Source organism: Heloderma suspectum, chromosome 4, assembly GCF_057233095.1.
Source record: "Heloderma suspectum isolate Gila_16-S chromosome 4, 16-S_ref, whole genome shotgun sequence".
NCBI lineage: Eukaryota > Metazoa > Chordata > Lepidosauria > Squamata > Helodermatidae > Heloderma > Heloderma suspectum.
The window spans coordinates 68,230,147-68,244,852 of NC_139461.1; the positions used below are offsets into that span (position 1 = coordinate 68,230,147).

General features: G+C 40.1%; 1 protein-coding gene across 2 annotated transcripts in view; it reads left to right on the forward strand.

Annotated features, from left to right (window-relative positions):
- The window catches only part of ST18 (ST18 C2H2C-type zinc finger transcription factor), a 195,179-nt gene that overhangs the window by 80,330 nt on the left and 100,143 nt on the right, over window positions 1-14,706 (forward strand). The gene's annotated exons all lie outside the window — the stretch shown is intronic.

Here is a 14,706-nt window from a genome sequence, read left to right on the forward strand (position 1 = left end):
AAATATTTTTATGCACCATTTTCCCTAATATATAAATGTTCATACTCTTATCTGATTGGAGAAATCTATCTCAAAAATTCAGAAAAGTGAATTTTTGAAGGATATCTGGATTTTGGTGCGTATATAGCAGCCCTCCACAACCTGGTGCCCTCCTGATATATTTGGACTACAACTCCCAGCATCCACCAGTAAAACATGCTGGTTGGGAGATTCTGGGAGTTGTAGTCCAACACAACTGGAGGGGACCAGGCTGGGAAAGGCTGGCATATTGGTTCGAAAGTGTGGAATTAGGTAAATTCATATCAAAATGTACATCAAACAATTCTTCCCACCACCTCTGGTGACAGGTAGTGTTTCTTTTTCTGATGGCTGCCACTCTTCAGCCTGCTTACCACTTCTCCCACCATGCATTTTACTGATACAACGAATGTGCAAATATTCACATGCGCGGTAAAGTAGCGGTACAGTTTTGATTTGTCCTTGCATTACTGTTGGGTCACTGAAAGCATTAGATAAAGTAGTATATAGGATATTATGTAGATGAAAAGATGGCAACAATTTGTCAAGAGGGGAAAAAAATCCAGTTCTTCACATTCTAAGTAGCTGAATCAAGGAAATTTCAAGGACACATTGTAGGAAGAATCCTAGTGAAATTTAGCTTTCAGTTGAATGGCAATAGGGGAAAAATGAATCTTTTGTCAAACACAGATATGGTAAAGGCTTGAGTTTATCTTGTTTTTCAATCACCACCACCAAAAACTTTATAATGAGAGTGTACTATATCTAACATATCAAGGGACTTAAAATGTTTGGGGCTAAATACACATTCCATCTTAGCTTGTGTAATTGTGTCCTGATCCTATTTTTTACATAAGCAAAGTCATTTGGGGAGGAGGGAAATTGAAGCAGGGAAGAAATGGGGTGAGACCATTAAACCTTGTCCTTGCCCAATACTTCTCTACTCCAAATTGCCCCCATGGATGTGACTCAAAATGCATACCCTAGCAAACATGCATTTTGAACCGGGGTGGGGGGGGCTCCAGGACAGATGATTTGGAGCAGACACATGCAGGTGGGGAAAAAGATAAGCTGCCTGCCATGCTGCTTCTCCAGTTCAAATGTCCACCTCCCATTAATACTTCTTTTTTTCTTCTTGTCTTCTTCTTTTCTTTTTTTTAGCAAGGATCAGGAGTGCCTTATATGTTTGCACATCATGTGTAGTTATTAAAGGGGCATGGGAGGGCCTTTTTAGTTAAGCTGAGTCACACACACACACACATAAAAGGTTCCACCATTATAAGCCTCAAAATTCTACTACTTATAAAAACAACACCTGTTAAGCTAATAATTTGGAACTTGGCATCCATAATCTATTAATGTGGTCTATAATAGTGCAAAATTTCAAACCACTCTGATACAAATTGCCATGGATACAGCAAGTTAAAAAGTGCTGAAAATGGACACATTTGTAATTTTTATTCCAAGCTGAGACTCAGCATATCATATATTACTTTCAAATTCTTAGGAAACTATTGATGAACTTTATTCAGGCTTATTGAGGAGGTGTGCCTTTCATTGGTTTGGTGGCATTCTGAGCAGTGATTTAAAAGTTATTGCAATTTTTCTGCCCCATGAAAGCCTATGGCAACAGCTGCTGGCAAAATTATGCCAGGCATGCTCAGTTTCACTCTGAAGCTATGATACTTCCACTACTCTACTCCAGTGTTTTAAGAGGAATTCCAGTGTTCCTTTCAGCATTCTGATGGTGGGGTAGGGATAGCAGGAAACTGTCAACTGAGATGAGGGTGAGGTAATTTTGAAGGCCGAGGGAATCCTGTCATTGACTGAAAGATCCCTGATGATAAGAGGGGATAGGGAGGAAAAGGAAAAAGCTATGCTGGAATCCTGTTACTTACTTGGGCTTACTCAGAAGGAAGTTATTCTGAACATACACAGACATATCTATTCATTTATACATGTCTACTCAGTTAATGACTTGTTTGTAATTTGATTGATTGATTGATTGATTGATAGATAGATAGATAGATAGATAGAGTTTGTGTTTTAGTTTTTTTCCAGAACACTGTAATAAACTCTCTCCTTCTGGTCTGCTCCTGGGCCATAAATAGAGGCTCAGGTTCTCAGCTTCGGCAGTGCTATCACTGACATCCCCATCTCTCCTACCCTTTAATACATTGTTTGTCCTTGCTATAGACAGTGGTTAGCCACCAGTTAATGGGACTGGGAAGGAATTTTATCTGCAGTGCAACTGGCACAGAAGTGCAGCATTTCTGTCTTCCTCATAGCGAGAGTATTTGTGTTTTATGGAAATGCTGATGAGAAAGCAGCTATTTTTATTCATCATGGATTATTATTTTGTCACAACTTTAGAGGGCACTGGAAGCATTGGGCTGGATTCACGGGGAGGGGTAAGCAGGAGACAAAGACATCTCCATCAGGGATCTTAGGGCTATGGCTTCAAGGAACAGTCTAGCATGGGGGCTGGCATGCCTGCCACCCACCCAGAATGCAGGAAGGACTCATGGACTGGTGTATGTCATGGTGGGCCCAAAATTTCCTGTCACCTCATCTATGTCACCTCATCTATTTGCTGTGGCATTGGCCAGCAGTCATCCCTCCCAGTGGCAGGGATCCAGGCCCTATGCCCTGCCAAAGCCTCTTGTAGTTGCAACCAAAATAAAAGTGTTGTGGCCATTTTAATGCACTCCTGTCTGTATGTGCAAATACTGCTCCCTGTCGCCCATGCCCTGTGCCCCCAGCCTGATTCCATATTGCTAGCACAAAGTACAGTATCTAAATGGGAAGAGTGCATTTTCCTATTAAGAAAAAGGAAACTATATCCAGATCTTGACGCTGCTAACAACTCATCTAAGAATCCCACCAGGATTATATAGTTTCAGAGCATATTAACTAAACCTGGGAGGGGAATTTCATCACTAGATGAGCCCAAATAAGTTTCTGTCATCTCCTACAAGTGTTTGTTTACATCATCCATGGTAGGTACATTCATGTTGTGGGGAGTAGAACTGTCTTTCTTCACAGCTGGGTATCATGCACATATTCATGGGACTGAATCCTCTGGAACTCTAAAAGGCTGATCCCATGTTGAAGAGTAGCAGCTGCCGATCATCCCTTCTACTTTCAACCAAATAGAAACAGTAAGGCAGCAGGCCAAGAGCATTATCAGTCATGATGAAGGATGCCAATAATCTTGCAGCACTAGAGTGAACATCTGGCCATACCCCATAGACTTTAGGGCATAAATTATACTCTTGAGGAATATTTTATCAGTGACTGACAACTGGTGTCTGAAATCATAGCACAAGGGATTAAATATGTGCAGGTATCATTCTTCATTAATGTTTATTATACCTTATTAATACTGTAGGAACCATCATGCTGCCATGGCAGGTCCAGCTTATACATTCAGCACAATCAAGCGGCATACATTTTCCTGGACTGTACCACATCTCTCTCCAGCCCAATCCTAGACTGCATCTAAGTAAAAGCTCTTGCCAGTGAAAGCTGCCAATCATGTGACTGGCACATATCTCCCATGGGCAGCCTGAAGTGGTGTGGTCCAGGAAAAGCTTGACCATTTAATCCTGCCAATGTATTGGTTTGGTCAGAGTCAGTTGAAACTATCCCTCATTAAAAGTAAGGCTGTAGCAAATTCAGTTTTGATCAAACTCATGGAAGATATTTCAGCACTGTGCGTGCGTGTGTGTGTGTGTGGAGTGATTTCAGAAGTAATTGGCCCCTAAAGCATTTTGTGATGGTTTAGAAGGTGTGGGGCTCTTACCATCATGGTGATGGAGGCCACCATTTGGGTGAGAAACAGTCGGCAACATAAAATGCCCCCCAATTTCTCTCTCTCTCTCTCTCTCTCTCTCTCTCTCGCACACACACACACACACACACACACACAGAGGTAATGAGTTGAAAGGGCTTTTTTTTTTGAGGCAGATCTAACTAAAGGTGACTGATGCTTTAAAAACACCCCAATGCTGGTGATAACAGTGTGGGTAGTTGACCGTATATAGGCTCTGGCCCCATGCCAGTGAAGCTCCCCAAGGCATATGGGGTGAGCTTCCCCCTAGCTTGATTTAGAATTGAGCTGTAAGAAAAAGAAGATATGTGGGTCTTCCCATTACAGAATTTGGACCCTACCCTGATGATGACTGAAGCATGATGGAGTCTCCCAACAGCTCCCCACAAACTTCCCACCCTCCCCCTACAAGCCCCCTTCCCATTTAACTGGCAGTAGCAAGGTCAGTGAAGAGGTCTCACTGAAGGTCTCTTCCTTGGCACCTTGAATTCTGCAGCTGCAGCATCCCAGGCACAAGGATCCCTGAGATGTTGTTGCCCAACTGCCTGATATCCATTCTAGGGACTTGGTTACTCTGGAAAACTACATTTCCCAGGGTTCCTGGCTGCCACCTGGGATTCTGCTGTGGGAGGTGGGCACTCAGGCTTAGTTTTAATCCAAGCCAGAGAATAATTTTATAGGGAAATACTTCTTGCTTCATAATGTAGGTGAGCATTTCAAGATAGACAATTTCATATTATGGGCCAGATAATTTCAATGTGGCTTTATCATTATCCACAATTGCTTCTCACATGTTTTGAGCTGCCCTATGAGACATTTTAAAACAGTAACCCTTGTGGTAGAGCTATCAGTTGTTATTTGTCTCAAATATTCTTTATTTGATTTTCAAAGTAATTAAAACAATACATGTAAATTATTGTTTCAACATTAACATATAACAGTAAACATTCCCCAGGATATCTAAGTATAAATATAGTTTAAACTATTCACATTTCTTATCTCATGTAAGATAACATTACACACACACACACACACACACACACGTGGCTTACTTAGATATTTTACACTGAAATTCTATCTGCATAGAGCATGGGTATGTATAATGAGGCTATTCTGCATTGTACACCATTTGCAGCTCTAATAAAGGATTTATGCTGAAATTCACCTATCCTTATTACTACATCTGTCAACCGTTCACAACTATTAATTAAGCATGTTATAAAATGTAAACCATTACTGCAATAAACTTTATAGGCCTGTAGTCTTTTAGGATCCTCCCTTGTTTCTTTCTCCTCCATCTTTTAGACCCCTCTTTAATTAGCAACATCTTAAAGCCAGGGCTACAGCTCTGATAATGTCTAATAATGCTAACAGCCTCATCCTAGTAAATTGCCAATGCAAGGGCATTCTTTCTTGGTACTGCCAGAAGAAGGGAATGCCCTTCTGCATAATTCCCTGATGTTTAGATTAGGTTGCACAACAGTACATGCCTCTCCCAGACATGGTCACCATTTGCCTACCCTGACAGTGGACCACCACTGCTATGAGCAAAACATGATAGTATAAGAGGCACTGGTATGAGTTTTAGGCTGGACATGGAAAGTTTGTAGGATCATATTAAAATTCAGTGTGTTGAGAGTTCTGTGCTCAGCGTCACCCCTTATACAACTATACATGCTTATGGCACTGGTGGTTTGCCATCAGTGAAAGCTAGGGTTGCCAACCCAACCAAAAAGAAATTAGGGAGGGACCTGAAACTCTGGAAAGCAGCTACCAGTCAGTGTCAACAATACTGGGCTAGATGGACCAATGGCAGCTTCCTATGTTCCTAAATGTCCTGAACTACACCCCCTGGCTGGAACAACCTGGAGTTCTGTTCCCCTATATAGATATCTCTAAGCCACCTACCCTGGCCTCACCTAGGGCCATGTTTTTTTTAATTGTTTCAAAAGTCAGCAACTCCAGTATAGTGACCATTGGGCATGGTTGGTTCACTTGAAGCTATTTGTACATACATACATCACACCTAATGCAAGCAAGTGAGAAGTCTAGGTAATTGGGCCTTTCGTTCAAACAGCAAGAGCGTAAAACTGGGAATTCTCTTTGTTTGCTTAGCTAAATTTCTAAAGGAAAAGGACAATAATGTTGAAGTTACATTTTAGTTCTGTTTAATATTGCCAAGGCAGCAGAATACAACTTAATGCTGAGGCTTGCCTTTGGTTTTGTTTGTCATAATCTAAAATAAGCAGGCACAGGCCACAGCAGTGCAAAATTATCACTAAAATGCAACACACACACCATATGTAATTGTCTTTAGTATTTTAATCATTATGGGTCATCACACACCCTCCATCCCCTGGTCATTTTCAAGGCAAATACCAAGGACTTTCAAAAGTGGCCTTTAAAATTATCTCTCCCCCCACCCCAAATTACCAACACTGGGCCTTGGTTAAGAGGTATTATGCAGATAGGCTGTACTATATATGTGGCTGAGAATCTTCATTAGCATTTTTAAAAAATTGCATGTTAAAAAGAGACAGACAGACAGAGACAGAGAGCGCAGTAACATAGTTCCAGTAGCTCCTTAGGTTTCTTCGCAAACTATATGCATTTGTTGTTTTTCTAAAGATATTTGGAGGATTTTCCTCTCATGTTTCACAATGAGCTCAGGGCATGCATAGATTTGATTATAGCCACTTGCCTTCTCCTGGGTTATTACCAACTTCCTATCATGCTGGCCTTTTTACATGCTTCTTTTTTATTTCCTCAGTCATTTCACAGTCCAATCGTTCCTTTTGGTCAGGTGGCCTATAACATTAGTTTACTGTCTGAAACATCTCCAGCCTCAAAGCATAATGACTCGACAGCATTATCCATTCCTCCCCAGCCTCCTCTTAGAAGGACTAATAAATTGTCTTTTCCCAACAAGGCTACACCACTTCCTCTGCTCCCTATGCTATTTTTTTTAAAAAAGAAGCTATCCTTTGATATTGAAATTCCAACCTGATTCCAGTTACATCATGACATATTTTCTTCTAAATTATTATGTCTACCCCCATCCTAGCACCATCTCACTTTCTTCTTTGCCAAGCCTTTCATTAGTATATTTGCACACTTTAATCGCCTTCATGCTATTTTGCCCTAATGTTACTGTTTGTCAATTCTGATTCCCCTTTTATCTTCATTGCCATCCAAACTTTTATGTGTATTCCTTTCATCTCTGTTTGGTCAGTGTGCTTTCTCTAACGTCATACAAACATAGATTAAATTAAACTTCTCCTCAGATCCTCAGATCTGTAACTAGTATTGGTATGGGAAGAGCATCAGTCTTGTCGAGCAGTAGTGTCAGAAGTTGAGGAGAGTCTGGTTCAGGGAGGGTCGTCCCTAGGGCATGAGGGTAAGAATGTTTTTTGCTTGCACAAATAGGCCATGAGCATACAGAAAAGCATGATAGCCAGTTGAAGAGGCCAAAAGACCACAGGGGGAAATGCACATGCCAGAGACATATGGAGAGGGACACCATGAATAGGTGTTTATATGCTAATGCTGGAAGCGTCCAAGCCACAGTGGGGGATCTAGAGTGCTTGGTTTTAAAAGAAAACTATCTCTATCTATCTATCTATCTATCTATCTATCTATCTATCTATCATACCAGAAATCTGGTGGAATGGAGAGAAAGAGTGGGATGTGGTCATAATTGGATACAAACTCTATAAGTACAGGGAAGGGCATACTGGGTATGGAGTCTCTCTGTATGTCAGTGAGGGCATAGTGTCGAACAAACTAGAAACCTCAAAACAGGGATAATCTATCACAGAAAAAGCATGGGTAACAATATCAGCTGCCCAAAGCAATTTAGGACTGGGGACATGCTCTTGACAAGGTCACCAAATGCTGAGGATTGTCCTAAGAACATAAGAAAAGGTGTCTTGGATCAGACCAAGGTTCATCTAGTCCAGCATTCTGTTCCCACAGTGGCCAACCAGCTGCTCATGGGAAACCCACAAGCAGAAGATGAGTACAACAGCACCCTCCCACCTATGTTCCCCAACAACTGGTGTACATAGGCATACTGCCTCTGATACTGGAGGTAGCATATAGCCATCAAGACTGATAGCCATTGATAGCCTTATCCTCCATGAATTTCTCCAATCTCCTTTTAAAGCCATCCAAACTGGTGGCCATCACCACTTCTTGTGGAAGTGAATTTCATAGTTTGACTATGAACTGTGTGAAGAAATGCTTCCCTTTATCTGTTCTGAATCTTGCATCAGTCAGCTTCATAGGATGACCCCAGGTTCTAGTATGAATCAGGAGGGATCCAAAGGAGAAAATGTTGTCATAATGGGTGGCTTCAGTTACCCCTACATAGACTAGACACATGCCAGTGTATGGCAGCTGTGAAAAAGGTGAATTCCATGTTGAGGATCATTAGGGAAAGGAATCAAAAATCAAACTGCCAATATCATGAAGACTTTATACAAATCTACAACATGATCACACTTGGAATACTGTGTACAGTTCTGGTCACTCCACATGAAAGCAGATATTGTAGAGCTGGAAACAGTGCAGAAAAGGACAACCATAATGATCAGTGTGCTTTCCTAGGAGGAAAGCCTTCAGTGTTTGGGTCTTTTTAGCTTATACAAAAGGTGAGTGTAGAGGGACAGGATAGAGGTGTGTCAAAATATGCATTATGTGGAGAAAGTGGATAAGGAGAAGTTTTTCTCCCTCTCTCCATACTAGAACTCAGTGAAGATAAAGGATAGGAGACTCAGGACAGATAAAATACAGTACACCTTCACATAGTGAATAGTCAAACTATGGAATTTGCTACAAGATATAATGATGGCCACCAACTTGGACAGCTTTAAGAGAGGATTAGACAAATTAAGGGATGATAAGACTATTAACAACTGCTATTCATGATGGCTAACTATTATTCCCAGAGAGTGGCCAGTTGTGACCCATGACCTATAAGGATTTGTGGCAGTGAAAGAACTCTGTGTTCAATACCTATAGAAGATTATGTTCAGTACCAGCAGCAACAACAAAGACTTTGTGAAAAGGAGGTAGTCCAATTCTCTCACATCAGCAGGAGGCCTCAGAAATCACACTGCTTCATGGAACTCACCACATTGCCCTTCAAATTGTGACCATAGTGAAGAGATTGTGTTGATTAAGCAATGAATCCAAATCACCTGTTTTCTGGACAAACATCTCTCATATTAGTTGCTCTAGAATCCAAAAAGTGTAATTTAAGACTAAAATAGTGTGTCATGGACAACTAAATGTTTCAACTAAATGAAATGGTTCATGACAAAATGGTACTTCTGAGACAAATGTTTGAATTTTTGAATCACCTTGAAGTGTGTGCGTGCGTGTGTGAAAAGAGATGCATGAAACTGGGGAGGCAATCGGCAGCAAACATTTTTGAAAGGTTCAAGTGGGGGCTTACTATTGGTGATAATGGCAGTGGTGTAATTTTCTTTTCATTGTTCTAATTTTGTTTCTGCCATTGCTACAGAGATGCCCCTGGAAATAATGCTGCATCATCACATAGCATTGTCTTGAGGGGTCTTGAGAGGAAGAAAATGGAGCCCAATGTGACAGTGGCATTCTAGGGATGTTGTTGGGAATGGGATATAGTGGCTACCATCTGGCAACCACTGAAAGTGTCAAGAATACAGTAAAAAGAAAAGAAAAAGAGAATGCTTCTGCTGCCAAAAGTAAGCTCTTCCTGTACCTTTTGAAAAATGGTGCTGCCTCCCTGAAAAATTGCTGACCCCCTCCCTCATTTTTGCCACCTTTGAATGGTGCAAATCTGGGGATTTAAACTCCATTTGAAACATAAAGAGAACAGTAATATTACGCTATTGAAATGTTCTCCTTCATAAATCAGCTCTAACTTTGCTATAATGAACCGGTTATTCATCTTTGGGTCTTAACCTTTTTGTGCTTTTCTATGGTATTATAATTTAATGTGATTGATTACTGTTTACAAAATGGTACAAATACTGTAGCTATAGATGGGCATGAAGTTATTCTAGCTTGATCAATCTTTCACTGATAAACACTTTCAATGTTTGTAATATTGTATATAAATAGAAGAAGTGGTTGAAGACAAAACAATTATATCCAGTTTATTACAGGCCAATCCCATGCCTTCATACTAAGAAGTAAGTTCCATTAAGTTCCGTGGGGCTTACTTCCAAGTAAGTGTGTATAGAATTTCTCTGTTAATCAACCTGAAGTAGCTAATTAATACATAAATGTTCTTGCAAGTTTATAACACAAAACAGGTTTCCACCTAACATCCCTGTCCTAAGCAATCACACTGGAGAATTTGCCCTGGGATACCATCCCAGTGTTTCCTCATTGTGCCATAATGTCATTCTTCTGATGTTGCGCTGGGAAGGAAGCAGCCCGCTCCATTGCAAGGATTCATGCGTTGGCACAACGAATCTTAGCATTGTCAACCAATTAGCTCCACATCTTATGTCCTTGGTTTTCATTTCATTATCCAGTAGAAATGTCTTCAGTAGTGAAAATGTTTTACTTTTACCACTATTTCATCACAAGTCTGTCCATATTCGATATTAGAGAATGAAGTTATATTAGCTCCTGATTCATAAAAAAAAGTCATCCATTTTATGAGTCTCAGATTCTCCAATAACCTTGACAGCTGAACTAGTGTTCCATGACAACAAGCAGACCACTGATAAATAGCAACAAAACTATTAGTGGTTGAATTTATGAGATGAGTAATAGAGAGGCTAAATTATAGGCTTACTGTTTGACAAACTGCAGTTTGACATATCTTGGCAAATGCATGTGCGTGCGAGTCTGCGAGAGAAAAACTTTTCTAACATCCTGATCTGCAACATGGAAATATGCCACATTAGGTTCAGAAGTAGATCAAATAATTTCTTCTGCCTTTGGGCAGAAAGCTTGACTACATGTATTTTTGGTCCCTTCCAACTCTATTGTTCTAGAATTTTCAGACATAAATTCAGCTAGGCCTTCCTTTTCTCCCCAGCACCAGCATTATTATTTATATCGCTTTGTTTTTCAGACTAGGTCTAATGTATAACTCAAAAAGAGTGTGGTAGAATTGGAAACAGTACAGGAAAAGGCAACCAAAATGATCAGCAGCTAGAGTAAACTTCCCTATAAATAAAGGCCTTGACTTTGGGGGCTTTTTAGTTTAGAAAATAGGTGAGGGATTGTCATGATAAAAGCTTACACAACATTGTGAAGAAGTGGATGGAGATAATTTTTCTCTCATTCTCTCACAAGTGAGAGAATAGTTAAACTATGAAATTCATAGTTAAACTATGAAATTCACTACCATAACATGTAGTGTTATTGTTGCCCACCATTATCATAGAATCATAGAATAGTAGGGTTGAAGGGGCCTACAAGACCATCGAATCCAACCCCCTGCTCAATGCAGGAATCCAAGTCAGAGCATCCCTGACAGATGGCTGTCCAGCCTCGTCTTGAATGTCTCCAGTGTGGGAGAGATCACCACCTCCCTAGGTAATTGGTTCCATTGTCATATTGTTCTAACAGTGAGGAAGTTTTTCCTGATGTTCAACTGGAAGCTGGCTTCCTGTAACTTAGATGAGGGGTTCAGACAAATTCATGGAGGATAAGGCTCTCAGTGGCTATTAGTTCTGATGGCTACATATTACCTCCAGCATCAGAGGTGATATATCTCTGAATGCCTGTTGCTAGGGAACATGAGTGGGAAGGCGCTACTGCATTCATGTCCTGTTGTGGGCTTCCCATAGGCATCTGGTCGGTCACTGTGGGAAAAGAATGCTGGACTAGATAGGCCCGTGTGCTCTGATCCATCAGGACTCTTACGTTTTTATAATACTAAAACTTGTGTCATCCAATGAAACAGATTGGCAGGAGATTCAGGATTGACATAGGAAGCACCTCTTCACATAGCATATAGTGCAAGTTAAGGAATCTCCTGCCACGAGACATGGTGTTCGCCACTTGATAGCTTTAAAAGAAGACTGGACATATTCATAGAGAATGTCTATCACTGGGTGCTAGTCATGTTAGTTATACGCAGCATCCAGGTTCAGAGGTAGTGTGCCACAGCCACTTTACACCAGCAAATGGGGGAGGACCTTCGTGTCCTGTTCATGGGCTTCCCAGAGATGTCTTGTTGTACATTGTGAGAAACAAAATTATGGACTAGATGGGCCTTTAATCTGATCCAGCAGGTCCATTCTTATGAGGGACTGAATGATAACTTTGCATTAACTAAAATCAACTTTACTTTAATGATAATATTCCAGTTTAGCTAAAAGAAAGATGGCAAACATAGCAACTTAACAGTTAAAATATATTGTTGTGTGTGACTACTAGGGCTATGCCAAATGTTTCCTTTTGAACATTTTGTGAAAAAATAGCATTTGGGGTGTGTGTGAAATGCCTCCTGACAGATTCCCAAAGGTACTTTTCAAAAAGTAAGTTCATGGTTCCTGAATTTACAGTTATTGTATTCCCCTCTCTGCTGCTCCTTCAGTACCATTTTCTTCTCCCTCCTTCCATGATCCCATCCAATCAGGGAGGATGTAGTAAGCTGGAAGATATCACAACCCAGAGTATGTATGTGTGTGTGTGTGTGTGTAAGGAAGTAACTTGCCTAGTAAGTAAAACCCAGAGACAGACAACAGCAAGAGTAAATAAGAATTAGGATGCAAGGGACTGGATTTTAGGAAAGGTTGGTATAGATTAAAATAAGAAAGTTATTCTACTCCACAACCCTTTCCACACTGCTGCTTCTAGAAGAGCACTGAAAACACTGCAACAACTTCTAATATGTTACTTCAAGTTCCCTCTGCAAAACACTATGATTGGAGAGTCCTGGTAAAGTCGTTTCCTGGATGGATGCTACAGCTGTCAGTCACAAACACTCCACCCTCTGCTCATCTTCCCCCCTGCCCCGCATTTTCTTTTTATGGAGACCTTGTGAAAGATTCTACCATTTATCAATTGACCAGGAAAAAAAACCTAAAAAAAAAAAAACACCATTCTGAAGAGAGTCTGAATCTTTGGGAGTAGACTGCTACAGTTCGGAGTGCTTCAAACAAGACGGGGTTTGTGGGAAGGGCACATCATTACCAGATTTGTCATGGAAATAATTTGGTGAAATATAATAAATTGGTAAGTCATACTGAACAGAAGATGCCATCATAAGACAATGTAGTATTGATACAAAATCCCTATTATATGCACAGCACTGATGAACAAGTAATGCCATTATTTACTATTGTGTTGTTGTTGTTGTTGTTCAGTCGTTAAGTCGTATAGTATTGATATATTTAACTATATCTGCATAGCCATAGAATTTTCTTCTCATGATGTCATTAACAGCTACAGGAATGCAAATGCAAATAAGAGCAGCAGAAGTAGATGAAACAGACTTCTTTCTGTTTCATAAACAGTTGAAAAATGTGTATTCATATGCTATATTACCCAGTTTTTTAATTTCTGTTTTCAGTCAATATCAAATTACCGGACTAAGCCATGATGGCAGGAACTGCATTAAGAACTTCAGGGGAGAAGAATACTAGAAGACAAAACTTGCCATATCCAGGGTGGGAATCATATAATAGCATCTATGAGGTTGTTGTATGAAAATAAGGTCAGAAATTTATTAATCTAGTCAAGGTCAAGAACCATATAGCAGTCTCAAAGTGGCAGGAAGATAAGAAGCAGAGTGAAATAAAAATGGGACTCCCAAATGCTGAATTCTAGGTAAATGAGTTAGCTCTCAGATACTGGGAGTGTGGGAGGGAGATGGTCAGAGATTAGAGATGCCACATATGCAAGTTCAAGTTTTACTTCCTTCCACACCAAGTCCCTATGTGTATTAGAAGTTACATAACTAAGAAGAATTTGGCCACATAAATTAAAAACTAAGGACCATTGTAATTATTTCAGTTCATGTTTTGATTCCACATCATAACATAGGAATATTTAAATCCTGTGCTTGATGAAGATCAGATACATGTCTCCTGAACTTCAATGGTACACACAAGTGATGACAATAATTTTTGTTTTTACTATCTGTTCTCTTAAAGCAGGAGTATACCAAATCAAACCACTCCACAATCCACTTTAAAGGTTTTATGAGATCAAGAGGGTTCCACTGCCTACATTAGTTTGATATCTGAGGTTTGAAGTTAGAAAATGGTGCAATATATAAGACATCTAGCAAGCATTATGGCCTATTGCATTATTATTATTATTATTATTATTATTATTATTATTATTTTGTGTATTCATTAATGGAATATTACCAACTTTTCTATCCATGTTATTATCTTATGCCTATAAAGACAGTTAGGGACATCTTAAAGTTTTCAGTTGCTTGTATTTGTACCCCCTCCAATCTGATTCTGTATCAAATGGCCAGTGACCCCAGCGTGTATTGTAGAGCTCCTGCTGTCCACAAGAAGCCTCACACGAGCAGGAGCTTCCCTGTTCAAGCTTGGCATGAACTATCTAATATGAAAGTCCATGAGCAGCCACTGTGTGCATATGCTAGATTATGGCGACAGCATATAGAATAAAAGGTTAGAACTCATGTGAGGCCATGAACTTAGTTGAACTTTGAAGCCTTCCCTTTAATTCTGTAACAATCATTTCTCATATATGTGCATACCATTCAGTTACAGAGTCTGAATCCACTGCCTTGTTTTGAATTACTAACCTAACTGGGAGTGCAAAGCAACTGGGAAAAAAAGTTATGGGGAGGAAAGATCTGGATGCATAATTTTAATTATTCTGGCCCCAGCTAGTACAGTTCTTTACATGTATGCTGCATA